A 16,516-nucleotide genomic window follows, 5' to 3' on the forward strand; every position below is an offset into this window, starting at 1 on the left:
CTCCCGTGATTTGTCGAATGTAAGCCCAAGTCACCCCATCGGTCAAATAAACCTCACGAACAAGCGTGTCGTTTTGTGTGAATTTGGGGAAATGTTGCTTACTGAAGGAGCGACATTTTCAAGTAAATTGTATGACATTTAAAGAAAACGGCGAAATTTTATAAACGTTGTCCATGCATTTATCAATTCACGAGTGAGCAAGAAGCAACGGATTCATGTCCCCGTGATGAAAGGGGCCGAGTGATGAGTGACAGTGTATGTAATTAAACAGGTACAAATGTGGATCCGTGTATAAATCTGAGTTTGGTCAAGTTGAATCTACAAGCGACATCACGCATGATATGGATCTAAAAAAGGTAGTTTGATTGCCAATATGCACTACGCTAACGAAGGTCAGCTTTTTATCAAATGTTTTAATTTATATGTGGTTTCTAATTGTATTTTTTCCAGTTCTTTCTGAGAGTTTGATATTCATTTTCCAAAGAATCTACCTTTACATTCACGCACTAAGCAAACATAGAAACATGAAAAATAGGTTCAGGTCATTCAGCCCTTCCAGCCTGCTCTGCCATTTAGTATGATCATGACTGACACTCCATCTCAACGTCATACTCCCGCTCTCCCCATACCCCTTGACACCTTTAGAGTCTAGAAATCTATCTATTTCCTTCTTAAATATATTCAGTGACTTGGCTTCCACAGATCTTCTGCAATAAAAAATTCCATGGGCTCAACACCCTCTGAGTGAAGAAGTTTCTCTGCATCTCAGTCCTAAATGGACTAACCCATATCCTGAGACTGTGAACCATTTTTCTAGAATACCAACCAGAGGAAACATCATCCTGGCATCCAGTCTGTCCACCACTGTCACTATTTTATACATTTCAATGAGATCCCCTCTCATTCTTCTAAACTCCAGTGAATACAGTCCTAGTCGGCCCAATCTCTCCTCTTATGACAATTCTGCCATCCCAGGAATCAGTCTGGTGAACCTTCACTGCACTCCCTCTATGGCAAGTATATCTTTCTTAAGTAAGGAGACCAAAACTGCACACAATAAGCCAGATGTGGTCTCACCAAGGCCCTGTACAGTTGCACTAAGACTTCCCTATTCCTGTACTCAAGTCCTCTCGCAATGAAGGCCAGCAAACCATTTGCCTTCTTAACTGCTTGCTGCACCTGCATGCTTGCTTTCAGTGATTGGTGTACAAGGACACGGACGTCCGTTTATAAGTCAACATTTCCCAATCTATCACCATTTAAATAATACTCTGCCATTCTGTTTTTTTCTACTGAAGTGGATAACTTCACAATAATCCAAGTCATCTACCATGTATTTGCCCACTCACTCAACTTGTCTAAATCACCTTGAATCCTCTTAACACCCTTCTCTTCGCTCACATTCCCATCTAGTTTTGTGTCATCAGCAAACTTGGAAATGTTACATTTGTTCCCTCATCCAAATCATTGATATATATTGTGAATAGCTGGGGCCCAAGCATTAATCCCTGCAGTGCCCCATTGGTTACGGCCTGCCATTCCGAAAAAAACCCATTTACTCCTACTTCTAGTGGTTTATTATTGCACACAGATTAGAATATTCTTTTAAATTTAATGTTATTTATGTTGCTCTATATGGTTTGATTTTCCTTTATAATGTTTCCTGTTAGAATGCTGAAGTACATTTTCCTATATATGTGCCATGAAAGAAACGAACCTGAGCCGCAGGTGAAACCTGAGCAAGGTCTATTGGTTTTTACAGCTCATTACTGGAAAAGAATACAATAATATGTTTTGCCCATCCATTTCTCCTGAATTATGTACTATATGTCAAGTATTTTGTGAAAGAGTAACAGTGATTATATCTTTTTACTATCAATAATCCTTATAATCCTCAAGATTCTTTTATGCTAAAAAAAATCCCTGTTCTGTTACATGCCTGAATTTCAGATACTGACAATAGCCAATCATCAGAGTTCTCTACCCCAGAGAGCTGTGAGTACATTCAAAACTGAGAATAATGTATTTTGGGGCATGAAGGGAGTCAAGGGATAAGAGAATAGTGTGGAGAAGTGAAATTTGTGTAGATCTTATTGAATTGTGTAGCAGGTTCGATGGGCTCTTATGTTCTTATGTGTTGTAGCAGCATTGAATGCAATCCTATATCGACTTGACTTGATAGACTTTGAAGTCTAAGAGTTCACAGCCTAAACATCCATTGTGGAACGATTGTGGAAGTCAGGTGCCAGTAAGGGAAGGTGAATCGAATCACCGGGAGCAGTATTGCCCCAACTGTTGTTCGTGATTGGGATTCATTGATAAATCTTCAGCCAATCTTAATTCAGTGACTAGAGAGCTGCATTTTTAAATTGTCTCCTTCCCCACTCTGTCCTGTGGCAGTTTGCAGCCCCTGTTTGAGTTAATAATAGGTAGGGTTTGGGTACAGTATTTCTCATAGACTTGTTATTGCGTGAGACCAATGCAATCAAAGCTTAACAAAAGACTCTTTAAGCAGCACTGCCTTTTGTCCCTCTCCCGGTTCCATTCATTATGATTAAGATTTCTTCATCCAAGCCAAGTGCCTAATATTCCCACCAAGAACATTTTGGTAAATGGTGACCTTGAGCTCAGCCAAAATTTAATGTTATCCTTGTAAGCAGGATAAAAATATTGTTGAATGTCAGAGATCACTGGCAAGATTAAATCCCAAAAACTGGGGCTGGAATTTTCTGCAGGTGGCACCAAGGCTGAAAGTGGGATATGATCCTGCTTCATTGGGCAGCAGGATCAGGGGCCACATTTTTTCCAGTGGCAGCCAGTTAAATGCCTGCCACCAGGGCAGACACCCCTATTAAATTCCCTAGTCTGTCCCAAGAATTGATGGCCCAATCTAAGGGCTGACAGCTCAGCAGTGTCATCGCCAGCAGTGACCATTGTTGAGGCTGGAACGCCAGGGAGAGGGCGTCTCAATGGCAAAGCCATTAATTAGTAGTTTGAGGGATGCAGGGGCCAGGCAGGCAGGCCCTAGTGGCTGAGTGCAGGGGTCACTGAGTGCAGGTGGCAGTGTTGCCATGGGGGCAGCCATTGCCACTGGGAGGCCCCTCCATGAGCCATGGAGTACCCATAAAGGAAGACCAGCTAGCCCACAAGGAGTCTGCTCATGGAAATCCAGCTTCAATACCAAGAGATTGTACAGGGTCAGCAGATCTAGCAGGGGTGAGATAAAAATGTAAAATTCCTGGATAACACAAGTCCTGAAAAAAGTTAAATACTGCAGTGGTCCGAAATTGTCATTTAAATCACAGTCCGAGAAACAAATGCCCAAATTGGTGCCTGAACAGGTGGCACCTGAGCTCACTTTGAGAATAAAAAGTAATTAATTAATTTGGAAGAATTGTGACTGAAGAATCAGCTTTAAAGACCAGCAAAGATTGGGATTCAACGCTTTCATGACCCTAAAGCATAGCACTGAAACGGAGAAGTCCGCAGCTAGTTGATCCAAGCAGCTATTGTTTAAAATTGTTTTCAAGCCTAAGCACTAATGCCATTGCAGCGGGAACCCACCAAAACCCTCAAGTGCAGTAAATCTTTAGTCTTCAAATGAATGGCGCCGCCATCTTGAATTTCAGCAACTTCCTATAGCTGAACCTACACTTTAAAATTTTTTAACCACATATCAGAAATAATCAAATGTGAGGTATAAAGGGAACATTTGCATTTTTATATAAACCAAAGTAATTTGAATTTCAAAAGAGGTGGTGAAGTGTTACACTTAGCCAGAAGGAGCCAAGCAGCTGGGCAGAACTTTTCCCACATCGGGCGGGCTTGGCGAGAACGGGTGGGGCTGTCGTGGAGCTGAGCACCACCAGTAATTGGTTCCGCACCACCATTTTACATGGGTGAGCCAATTAAAGCCTGCCCAATGTCATATGCGAGTGGTGGCGCTGAGCGCTACTTGTGTGGGCAGGGGGAGGAGGGACAGTCGGGTCCACAGAGCTGCCTTAGGGAGATTGAAGTGATTGTTAAAAAATAAATAAAGACAATGAAAATTTAATGAAACATGTCCCCTCATGTGACTGTGTGGGACATGAGATGGGACATGTTTTTATTTTTCATAGAAACTTTTTATTTAAGTTGTAAAAGCTTTAGGAAACCTCATCCTGCTCATGGATGAGGTTTCCTAAAAAACGTAAAGGCCACTTGGCCTTTTCGCCTGCCCACCAACTGTCAGGTTGGATGGGCAGCGTAAAGTTGAACTTAATTACTTCGTTAATGGCCTTAATAGGCCTTATAAATATCGGCGGGCACGCACCCAACTCCGATGAACCACACATTCACACAGACACACACACAGATCCAACTATTCCTTCCTTACAATAAATTCCAATAACATTTTGAAAATTACTGTATTTTCCTAGCACCAGGCATGGTGCTGACACTCAATCAAGAGCAAGCTTTCACTTACATCAAGGTGATGCTGCTCTCTGCTGACATGCTGACCCACTGCGACCCATCCCTGTCCATCATCACAACAGTGGATGCCTCGTCCACAGGCCTTGGGATGGTCCTTTTCCAGGAACAACTGGGTGGAGTCACCAACCAGTTTACGATGCATACAGGAGGATGCCTTCAGACACAGAGATGAGATGCGCTGTCATAGAAAAGGAAGCTCTCACAGTCACATGGGCATGAGAGAAGTTTACGGACTATATCATCAGCCTCAAGGTCACAATCAAAAGAAACCATAAGCCACCAGTCTCGTCAGTGGATGAGAAGGAGCTGGCAAAGATGCCTCCCAGGATCCAGAGATTCCGTCTACGTCTCATGGGGATTGCGAACAAGATGATATACATCCAAGGTAAAAACCAAACAACGGCAGATGCACTTTCCAGGGCCACAGTAGGCTTTCCAACAAAACAGAACATCAATCTCATCCAAGAGCTGCAACTGTACCCCCAGTTGACAAGGAGACATCTGCCAGTGGCCACAGGTAAACTCCAACAGATTTGCCAGGAACAAATGCATGATGAGGACTGTGCCTGCATCTGCTGTTACGGCCAACAAGGGTGGCCGCAACAAAGACCATGTAGTGGTACCATGAAAGCTTGGTTCAAACAACAAAAACACTTTACGGTCATAGATGATCTCCTGGTCTACGATGAGCGGCTGGTCATCCCAATTTCCCTTCGGCCAGAGATCCTTCAAAAAATACACCAGGGCTAGCTGGACATCACCATGTGCAGGGCATGGGCCCAATCCACTATCTGGTGCCCGGCATTTCCAGGATGATTGCGGACACCATATCAAACTGTCAGGTGTGTGCACAGCACCAACAGGACCAAAGAGAGCCACACATAGTTCTCTACCAGACCATGGGAGATGCTGAGCATTGACCCATTTGCCTTCAACAGCAAATTGTCCCTTATAGCAGTAGATTACACTTCTAAATGAGTTGCAATGAAGCAACTATATACAACTACCACAGGGGCAGTAATTAAGGCACTGAAGGAGATGTTCGCAAGCCATGGCACCCCAGACGAGATTGTGTCCAATAATAGCCCACAATTTTCAAATCAGTACATTACGCACTTTGCCACTACATCCGACTTCCACCATCACACCAGCTCCCCGAGATACCCACAGTCAAATGGAACAGCTGAAAGAGGGGTTCATACTGTAAAAGCTCTCCTAAAAAAGAACAGGGACATCCCCACAGCGCTGCTAACCTATAGGTCCACCTAGATACAATGAGGTCTGGTCCCATCCATACTCCAGGTGGGCAGGAAACTCCGCACATAGCTTCCAATCCTGAGGAGAAAAACTAAAACCAGAGTTGGAAACTGAGGATTACCAGGGCATCCAAGTAAGAGAACAGGCCTACAGGCAGAAGCAGGCTTCCGCCTATAACAAAAGGAATCACACCAGACACTTGCTACAACTACGAAAGGATGACAAGGTCTGCATTGAAGACTTGGAGAGAGAGGGTACTATCAGATGATCAACCTCAGACCTACCTGGTTGGCACCCTAGAGGGTACAGTCAGGAGAAACAGGAGGAGTCTTCTACTTATCTCTATAGCACCCGTTCCCACAGTATAGTGGAGAAATATTGAGGAAGATTCCAGAACAACCTCCAAATCAAGAGTCTATCTGCCAAAACACGGCTTCCTCTAACAGTACTGTGAATGAGATGTGAAAGGGTTATACGGCCTCCAGACAGCCTGAACCTATGAACTTGGAGAAGGGGGAGATGGGATAGTAATAACAATGTAAATGCAAGAGGTAAACTAGGATAACTTGAAATACATTGAATAAAGATTTGGGGGGAGGTATAGTGTAAAGGTCTGGCTCAGATAGGGTTAACGTGGGGCTGAGTACAGTACCACCCACAGTGATGTAAGAGACTACATGACCTGCATCTAGGGGGTCAGTCTAGCATTGGACAGAGCCGTGTGCACAAGCAAGCATGGAAACAGCTCCTGGCTTGAACCCTTTACTGTATGTACGCACATTGCTCTTGTAGTTAATAAATACATACAGTTAACCTACTTAAGATTACAAAGACTTCATTAAGACCTACGAATGGTATCCAACACCCTACAACATCTTCAAGCCTTGAAGAATTTGATACGTTTGATCACCTCTTGTTCTTCTAAAATGTAGAGAATAGAGATCCATTCGACTCAGTCTCTTGTCATAGGTTGGCCTTCCCGTCCCAGGACCGAGTTTAGTGAACATTTGTTGTAGCTCCTCTCAGGCAAATACATCGAGGTAAAGAGGATTCATATAGTGGGAAGTCAGTAGGTTATTTAATCCAAAATTACATAGTGATTTTGTGAGCAAAGCAGCAAAAAAGATATTTAGCAATATGCTGAAACTTTGCAGGAACCTATGCAATTTGGGGGTTGGGGGGGTGGTGGGGGGGAGCGGGCTGGTGTCAAGGTGGCCTCCACATGAAAGGTGTTCATAGAACATGGTTTTCTATCCATTGATTTCGAGAATATTATAGGCAGCATTCCTGCAATTTTCTGAATAAGTTGCCAATTCCCAGTGGCAAAACCTTAGACCATTCCAACTCATGTGTGAAAGCGTCAAATTAAATTGTTCTGTTGAATAAAATTTTCACAAATGATGCTATGTACATTTCAAATTATAAAGCCGTTGAAATAGAATTTGGACTATATGTACAATCACGAAACATTTAACTTCCAGTTATCTCAGATTAAAATGCAAAATTAAAACTACTTTATTTTTTATCTTTGTTTTGTAGGTTTTGTTATAATAATCAAAAATGTTGCTTTAAATCAGTCCTTACATGGAGGGCAACCTGTTTTTGTATGAATGTATAGCCCCACAAGGTGGTTGGACAGGGGATATGCACCATAATTCAAAAGCTGTAATCAAGTTAGGCTGAGTTTGACACTGGCCCAGATTTTCACGGAATTGTGCCGATCCCTTTGAAAATGGCGGGTGGGACCCGATTGTAGAATTCCCACCACCATTCCAAATTCCAGCAACTTTCACTGGCATGGGATAAGGGTGAGGGTAGATAATCCACACCCTGCACTTCCAAGCTGGCTCGGTCCATTGAGGGGGTTAGTATCTCAGATCCCAGGCAGTTTTCATGGAGTCTAGCCAGCTTCTCTAGGGTTTCTGGTTCATGGCTCCAAGAGAATTGGTGAATGATAGCCTGGATTCAGGAACCATTGAAGGAAAAAAACTTTTGCCCTTCATATCCCCCATGAACTCTCTGTTGATAAAATTGCCAGATGACCTCATTATGAAGGCTTGGCTGAGCTTCAAGACTCACTGATGGAATCAGCTCAGCAGATGGGCTGTTTGGAGAGCTTGAGGGGGAGTGTTAGCGTTTATTGATTGACATTTTTGTGAGCTTATTATAAGTTTTTAAAAAATGTTACTGTTTCATGGAATGTGGACATCTCTGGCTAGACCAGCATTTATTGCCCATCCCTAGTTGCCCTTGAGAAGGTGGAAGGGAGATCCAGGATTTTGACCCAGCGACAGTGAAGGAACAGCTATATACTTCCAAGTCAGGATGGTGTGTGGTTTGGAGGGGAACTTGCAGGTAGTGGTGCTCCCATGCATTTGCTGCCCTTGTCCTGCTAGGTGGTAGAGATCGTGGGCTGGAAGGTACTGATGAAGGAGATTTGGTTAGCTGCTGCAGTGCATCTTGTAGATGGTACATATTGCTGCTACTGCATCAGTAGTGGAGGGAATGAATGTTGAAAGTGGTGGATGGAGTGCCAATCAAGCAGGCTGCTTTGTCCTGGATGGGTGTCGAGCTTCTTGAGTGTTGCTGGAACTGCATTTATTCAGACAAGTGGAGAGTATTCCATCACACTGACAGCTTGTGTCTTGTAGATGGTGGACAAGCTTTGGGGAGTCAGGAGGTGAGTTACTCACCCCAGAATTCCCAGCCTCTGATCTGCTCTTATAGCCACAGTATTTATATAGCTTGCCCAGTGCAGTTTCTGGTCAGTGATAATGCCCAGGATGTTGATAGTGGAGGATTCAGCGATGGTAATGCCATTGAATGTCAAGGGGACTTGTTAGAGAGGGTCATGACACTGTGGTAATCTCCGGATTATTACCTGAGCCACATGCAAATTGGCATAGGATGTGTAGAATTAGAGAGATGAATACACGGCTCAAAGATTGGTGTGGGAGAAGTGTGTTCCAGTTTGTGGGGCACTGGCACCAGCACTGGGGAAAGTGGGGGTGTACTGTTGGGACAGTCTACACGAGAACTGTGCTGGGGCTGATGTTCTAGCAGGTCACATAATTAAGGAAGTAGAGAGCATTTTAAACTAAATAGTTGGGGCAAGTGATCAAATTTTGGAAGATGTGATAAATCAGAGTAGAGAAAAGGCAAGAGAGGAAGGTAATAGTATGGGAAATGTTAAATAGACCATGACAGGAAGGGACAGGGATTACAAATCTTCTTGTAAATCAGAAGATAAGGCTAGAGGTTACAAAAATAATAAAAGGATAAAACTAAAGGCTCTGTATCTGAATACATGTAGCATTCAAAACAAAACAGATGAACTGAGAGCGCAAATAGAGATAAATAAGTACAATATGATAGTTATTACAGAGGCATGGCTGCAGGATGACATAAATTAGCATCTGAATATTGAAGGGTACATGATGTTTAGGATGGACAGGAAGCTTGGCAAAGGTGGAGGGGTGGATCTGTTAATTAATGATGGCATTAGCACAATAGAGAAGGGTGACTTAAGTTCAGGAAACCAAGATGTCGAAACAGTTTGGGTAGAGGTGAGAAATGAGACAGGCAAGAAGTCACTTGTGGGAGTATAGGCCCCCTAACAGTAACCATATGTTGGATAAGGTATAAAGGAAGAAATAATGGGAGCTTGTCAGAAAGATATGGTGATAATCATGGGGGATTTTAATCTACATATAGACTGGAAAAATCAGATGGGCAACGGTAGCCTAGATGAGGAAATCACAGAATGTTTTCAGGATAGTTTCTTAGAATAGCACATTCTGTTACCAACTGGAGAGCAGGCTATACTAGACCTTGTATTGTGCAATGAGTTAGTATTAATTAATGACTTCACAGTGAAGGTGCTCCTAGGTAGCAGTGATCATAATATAATTGAATTTTACATTCAGTTTTAGGGAGAGAAGGGTGGGCTTAAAATACTAGTATTTTAAACATAACTAAGGGCACTTATGTGGGCATGAAAGCTCAGCTAGCTAAACTGAAACAAGCAAACTATGTTAAGGGATAGGTGAATAGAGATGCAGTAGCAGAAATTTAAGGGGATATTTCAGAATACACAGGTGTGAATTTTTCATTCATTGGGTGTGCGCAGTCTGCAGGCTGGTAAGCAGACGGGAAATGGGTCTCCGGCTGCGATTGGCCCCCGACAGCAATTTAATGCTGGCTGGCTAAATAATGGCCTGCTAGCGTGAAATGCATGCTGAAATATTCAGCGCTGCTGGGGTGGAGTGGGTGCCAACCTAACTGAGTGTGCAGGTGGGCACTTCTAATGAACACCCTGAAGGCAGACAGCTGCCCCAGGGAGCTGCAGACGTCCCCAGAATAAAGGAAATGACAAAACACTGGAAAATATGTCCATGCAGCATGATCAAGCACATGAAAGTCTACCTCATAAAAGAAACAATTCCCAGATACCTCTTTTTATTTTATTTCCCCATGGAGATTTCATCCTGCCCTGGCTCGAGTTTGAGCAAAAATGGGAACGCCGCCTGTGAGAATGGTTCACGTGCCAACCGTAAATATGGATAGGCCATGTAAAATTGCTGCTAATTGTATCATTAATGGACTTAATTGCCCGCTTAATTGTCAGTGGGCGCACCTCCGACTGTTGCACACATCTGCCCAGTGAAATATTGCATGAGTGCCTGACATCATCTCGTGCTATCTCACATCCATTTGGGTCGGGCATGTGCCTGCCTGTGGAATGTAAAATTCTGGCCACATTGCAACAAGAAAGAAAAAATTCGAGGGAAGGACCCATCATCCGTGGTTAACTAAAAAAATTAAAGATAGTATCAAACTTAAAGGAAAAAGCAAATAATTGAAGCAAATGTGGATGGCAGGTCAGAAGATTGTGCAGAATATAAAAAAACAGCAAATAATGACCAGTGATTGATAAGGAAGGAAAGGTTAGTGTACGAGAGAAAGCTAGCTAGGATTATAAAGTAGTAAGAGGAAGATAGAAAGAGTTTCTATAAATACTTAAATAAGAAAAGAATAAAAAAATGAATGTTGGTTCTATAGAAAGTGAGTCTGGTGAATTAATAATGGAAAATAAGAAGATGGCAGATGAACTGAACAGGTATTTTGCAACAGTATTCACTATAGAGGGTACAAGTAACATCCCAGAAATAGCTGTAAATCAGGAAATGGAAGGGAGGGAGGAACTCAAGAAAACCACAACCACCAGAGAAATGGTGCTGAGAAAATTGTTGGAGCTGTGGGCTGACAAATCCTTGTGTCCTGAGGGATTTCATTCTAGGATCTTAAAAAAGTGGCTAGTGAGATAGTCGATGTGTTGGTTTTAATTTTCCAAAATTCCCCAGATTTGGGGAAGTTCCATTAGATTGGAAAATAGCAAATGTAACTCCATTATTCAAAAAGAGAGGGAGACAGGAAGGGGGAAACTACTGTCATAAGGAAAATGTTAGAAGCTGTCATTAAAAACGTTATAGCAGGGCACTTGGAAAAATCCAGGGTAATCAGGCAGAGTTGAAATTGTTTTGTGAGCCAGAGGATTGGCAAAGTTTTAAAAACCAACAGAAAATGACCAAAAAAAATAATAAATAGGGAGAGAATAAACTTTGAGAGTAAACATAAAAATGGTCAGTAAGAACTTCTTTAAGTATATAAATAGGAAGAGAGAGGCCAAAGTGAACATAGGCCCCTTAGAGAATGAGGCTGGGGAAGTAATAATGGGGAATCAGGAAATGGCAGAGGAGTTGAATAAAGACTTTGCTTCAGTCTTCATGGCAGAAGACACTAATAGCATTCCAAAAATACTAAATAATCAAGGGACAAAAGTGGGGGAGGAAATAAATGTAATAACTATCACTAGAGAAAATGTACCAGGGAAACTAATGGGGCTAAAGGCCCAATGATAAGCCCCCTGGACCTGATGGGTTGCAAGTTAGGATATTAAAGGAAAAGCCCATGGTGTTGGGGGTAGTATATTAGCATGGATAGAGGATTGGCTAACTAAAAGAAGACAGAGAATTGGGATAAGGAGGGCATTTTTGGGATGGCAACCTGTAACTAGTGGAGTGCCACAGGAATCAGGGCTGGGGCCACAATTATTTACAATATATATTAGTGACTTACATGAGGGAAGTGAATGTACTATTGCCAAGTTTGCAGATGACACAAAAATAGGTGGGAAGGCAAGTGGTGAGGATGACACAAGGAATCTACAGAGGTCTATAGACCGGTGAAGTGAGTGGGAAAAAACTTGGTAGATGGAATATAACTTGGGAAAATGTGAGGTTATGCAGTTTGGCAGGAAGAATAGAGGAGGTGAATATTATTTAAATGTAGAAAGACTGCAGAAAACTGCAACTCAGAGGGATTTGGGTGTCCTCATGCATGAATCCCAAAAAGCTAGCATATAAGATCAACAGATAATAGGGAAGGTAAATGGAATGTTGGCCTTTATTTCAAAGGGAATGGAGTATAAAAATAGGGAAGTCTTGCTAAAAATGTACAAGACACTAGTTAGACCACACCTAGAATACTGTGAACAATTTTGGTCCCCTTATCTAAGGAAATATATAGTGACATTGGAGACAGTCCAGAGAAGGTTTGCTAGATTGAACCCGGGTATGGAGGGATTATCTTATGAGGAGAGGTTGAGTAGGTTGGGCCTGTGCCCATTGGAATTTAGAAGAATGAGAGGCGACCTTATTGAAACATATAAGACTCTTAAGGGCTTGACAGGGTAGATGCTGAGAGGTTGTTTCCCCTTGTGGGACAGTCTAGGACCAGAGGGCATAATCTCAGAGTAAGGGTGCGCCCATTTAAAACAGAGTTGAGGAGCAATTTCTTCTCTCAGTGGGTAGTCAATCTGTGGAATTCTTTACAGCAGAGGGGTGTAGAGCTGGGTTGTTAAGGAGACAGATTTTTAATCGGGAATCAAGGGTTATGGGGAAAAGGCAGGAAAGTGGAGTTGAGGATTATCAGATCAGCCATGATCTCATTGAATGGCTTGGCAGGCTCCAAGGGCTCATTGGCCTATTCCTGCTCCTAATTCATACGTTTGCATGTTCGTACCGTCATTGCCTGGTGCTTGTATGGTGCAGATGCACTTGTCACTTATCAGCCCCAGCCTGAATGTTATCCAGGTCTTGCTGCATATGGACAGTGACTGCTTCAGTGACTGCTCTAAGGAGCTGCAAATGGTGCTGAACATTGTACAATCATCAGCGAGCAACCCCACTTCTGACCTTATGATGGAAGGAAGGTCATTGATGAAACAGCTGAAAATGCTTGGGTCTGAGGAACTCCTGCAGCGATGTCCCGGGCCAAGGCGATTGACCTCCAACAACCACAACCAGCTTCCTTTGTGCTAGGTATGACTCTGCCCTGTGGAGTGTTTTCCCCCTGATTCCCATTGACTTCGTTTTTTTCTAGGGCTCCTTGATGCCACACTCAGTCAAATGAAGCCTTGATGTCAAATGCAGTCAGTCTCACCTCATCTCTTGAATTCAGCCCTTTTGTCTATGTTTGGACCTATGTTATGTGGTTAGGAGCTGAGTGGCCCTGGCAGAACCCAAACTGAGTGCCTATGAGCAGGTTACTGTTGTGTACGTGCCACTTGATAACAATTTTGATGACACCTTCCATCAATTAGGCTGACTTGCATTTGTCCTGTTTTTTGTGGACAGGACATACCTGGGCAATTTTTCACATTGCCGGTTAGATGCCAATATTATTGCTGTACTGCAACAGTTTGGCTAGGGCCTGCTAGGCACAAGGCTCCAGCACAATTGTTGGAATGTTGTCAGGGCCCTTAGCCTTTGCTGTATCCAGTGGTTTCAGTCATTTCTTTATATCACCTGGAGTGAATCGAACTGGCTGAAGACTGGCACCTGTGATGCTGGGGGCTTCAGGAGGAGGATTCTTTCTATGATGTAGTGTTTCAACGTCTGTATGTTTGTTTGGATAAGATTAAAAGGTGTAAGTGGGGTAAAGCTTCTGTCATTGATACAATGAATTGTTGTATCTGTTTGGCGCGCTTATAAGGTTGTAAGAGCAGCAATTTATTCATAGGAGATATTCTTGGGCATTTTTTTGGGTGTTTTTTCAGGAGCATTTCCAATGTGACAAATAATGTGATATAGGGGTCAGTGCTGGTGCCTCAACTCTATACAATTTATATAAATGATTTTACTGATGGTATGGTTGCTAAAGTTGACACAAAGATAGGTAGGAAAGTAAGTTGTGAAGAGGACATAAGGAGATTACAAAAAGACATAGATATGTTAGGTGAGTGGGCAAAGATCTGGCAAATGGAGTATAATGTGGGAAAATGTGTGGTTGTCTATTTTGGCAGGACAAATAAAAAATAAACTTATTATCTAAATGGTGAGAGATTGTAGAGCTCTGGGATTCAGAGGGGACTGGGTGTCCTAGCCCATGAATTGCAAAACGTTAGTATATAGGTGCAGTAAGTAATTAGCAAAGCTACTAGAATGTTATTGTTTATTGCAAGGGGAATTGAATACAAGAGTAGGGAGGTTATGAGACCACATCTGGAGAATTGTGTACAGTATTGGTCCCCTAATTTAAGGAAAGGTGTAAATGTATTGGAAACAGTTCAGGGAAGTTTTAATATACCAAAATCTGGAATGGGTGGAAGCAAAAAACTGCGGATGCTGGAAATCCAAAACAAAAATAAAAATACCTGGAAAAACTCAGCAGATCTGGCAGCATCTGTGGAGAGGAACACAGTTAACGTTTCGAGTTCTGTTGAAGAGTCATACGGACTCGAAACGTTAACTGTGTTCCTCTCCGCAGATGCTGCCAGACCTGCTGAGTTTTTCCAGATATTTTTATTTTTGTTCTGGAATGGGTGGGTTGTCTTATGAGAAAAGGTAGGACAAGCCAGTCTTGTATCTGCCATAGTTCAGAAGAGTAAGAGGTGACTTGGTTGAAAAATATAAAATCCTGACTGGACTTGACAGGGTGGATGTGGAAAGAATGTTTCCTCTGGTGGGAGAATCTAAAACTAGTGGCCACTGTTTAAGAATAAGGGGTTGCCCATTTAAGAAAGCGATGAGGAAAATTTTTTTTCATAGATGGTGGTGAGACGTTAGAATTCTCTTCCTAAAAATATGGTGGAAGCAGAGACTTTGGATATTTTTAAGGTAGAGCGAGACAGATTCTTAATAAGCAAGGGAGTGAAAGGTTATTGGGGGTAGGCAGGAATGTGGAGTTGAGGTTAAAATCAGATCAGCCATGATCTTATTGAATGGTGGAACAGGTTCGAGGGGCCGAGTGGCCTTCTGCTGCTCTTTATTCATATGTTCATTGAGATGGGGTTGAAGGGCTTGGGGAGGGTTAATGGGAGTATGACTTTGCACGGATGCTTTTGATGGGCACAGGGAACACCCAAAGGAAGTGCCTCCCTTTGCATGATCCAGAGTTCCTCAGGTAGTGCCCTCAGCTCAATCATCTTCAGCTGCTTCATCAATGACCTTCCTTCCACAATAAGGTCAGAAGTTCACTGATGATTGCATAATGTTCAGTACCATTCATGACTCCTCAGATTCTGAAGCAGGCCATATTCAATTGCAGAAAGACCTGGACAATATCCAGGCTTGGGCTGACAAGTGGCAAGTAACATTTGCACCACACAAGTGCCAGTCAATGAACACCTCCAACAAGAGAGAATCTAACCATTGCCCCTTGATGTTCAATGGCATTATCATCATTGAATCCTATACTGTCAACATCCTGGGGGTTATCATTCACCAGAAACTGAACTGGACTGGCCATATAAATACTATGGCTACAAGAGCAAATCAGATGCTAGGAATCGTGCGATGAGTAACCCACCCCTTGACTCCCCAAAGCCAACATCTACAAGGCACAAGCCAGGAGTGTGATGGAACACACCCCACTTACCTGGATGAGTGCAGCTCCCACAATACTCAAGAAACTTGACATCGTCCAGGACAAAGCAGCCCGCTTGATTGGCACCACATCCACAAACATTCACTCCCTCCACCACCGATGCACAGTAGCAGCAGTGTGTACCATCTACAAGATGCACCGCAGAAACTCACCAAGGCTCCTTAGGCAGTACCTTCCAAACCCATGACCGTTACTATCTAGAAGGGCAAGGACAGCAGATAGATGGGAACAGCACTACCTGGAAGATCCCCGCCAAGCCACTCACCATCCTGACTTGGGAATATGTCGCCGTTCCTTCACTGTCACTGGGTCAAAATCCAGGAACTGCCTTCTTAACAGCACTGTGCATCTACCTACACTACAGGGACTGCAGCGGTTCAAGAAGGCAGCTCACCACCACCTTCTCAAGGGCAATTAGGAATGGACAATAAATGATAGCCCAGCCAGCAAAGTGCACATCCCATGAATGAATTTTTAAAAACCAGCCCACGCAGCTGAATCTCAAACTGCTGAGCTACCTGCATAGTGCGGGCCTCGCTCTGCTGCAGGTAAATTAGCAGTGGGGCAGGATGAGGCACATAAATAACAATTAATTCGCCATTTATGGGCCTTAATAGGTCCAAGGATGGAGGGGCTACCGACACCTCAACTGCCCCTGTACAATGTGAGACAGGTCAGGTGGTGCATATGCAGTAGGAGGTCCACGTCCTGCATTTTATGAGTCCCCTGCCTTCAAACCCACCCGGAGGGGACTGTAAAATTCTGCCCAGACCCAAGGGGCCAAATGCTCCTTTTTTTTATGTTCTTATGCTTTGTACTGGTTAATTAACTTGGATCT

The sequence above is a fragment of the Carcharodon carcharias genome, chromosome 5 (genome assembly GCF_017639515.1).
Source record: "Carcharodon carcharias isolate sCarCar2 chromosome 5, sCarCar2.pri, whole genome shotgun sequence".
Lineage (NCBI taxonomy): Eukaryota > Metazoa > Chordata > Chondrichthyes > Lamniformes > Lamnidae > Carcharodon > Carcharodon carcharias.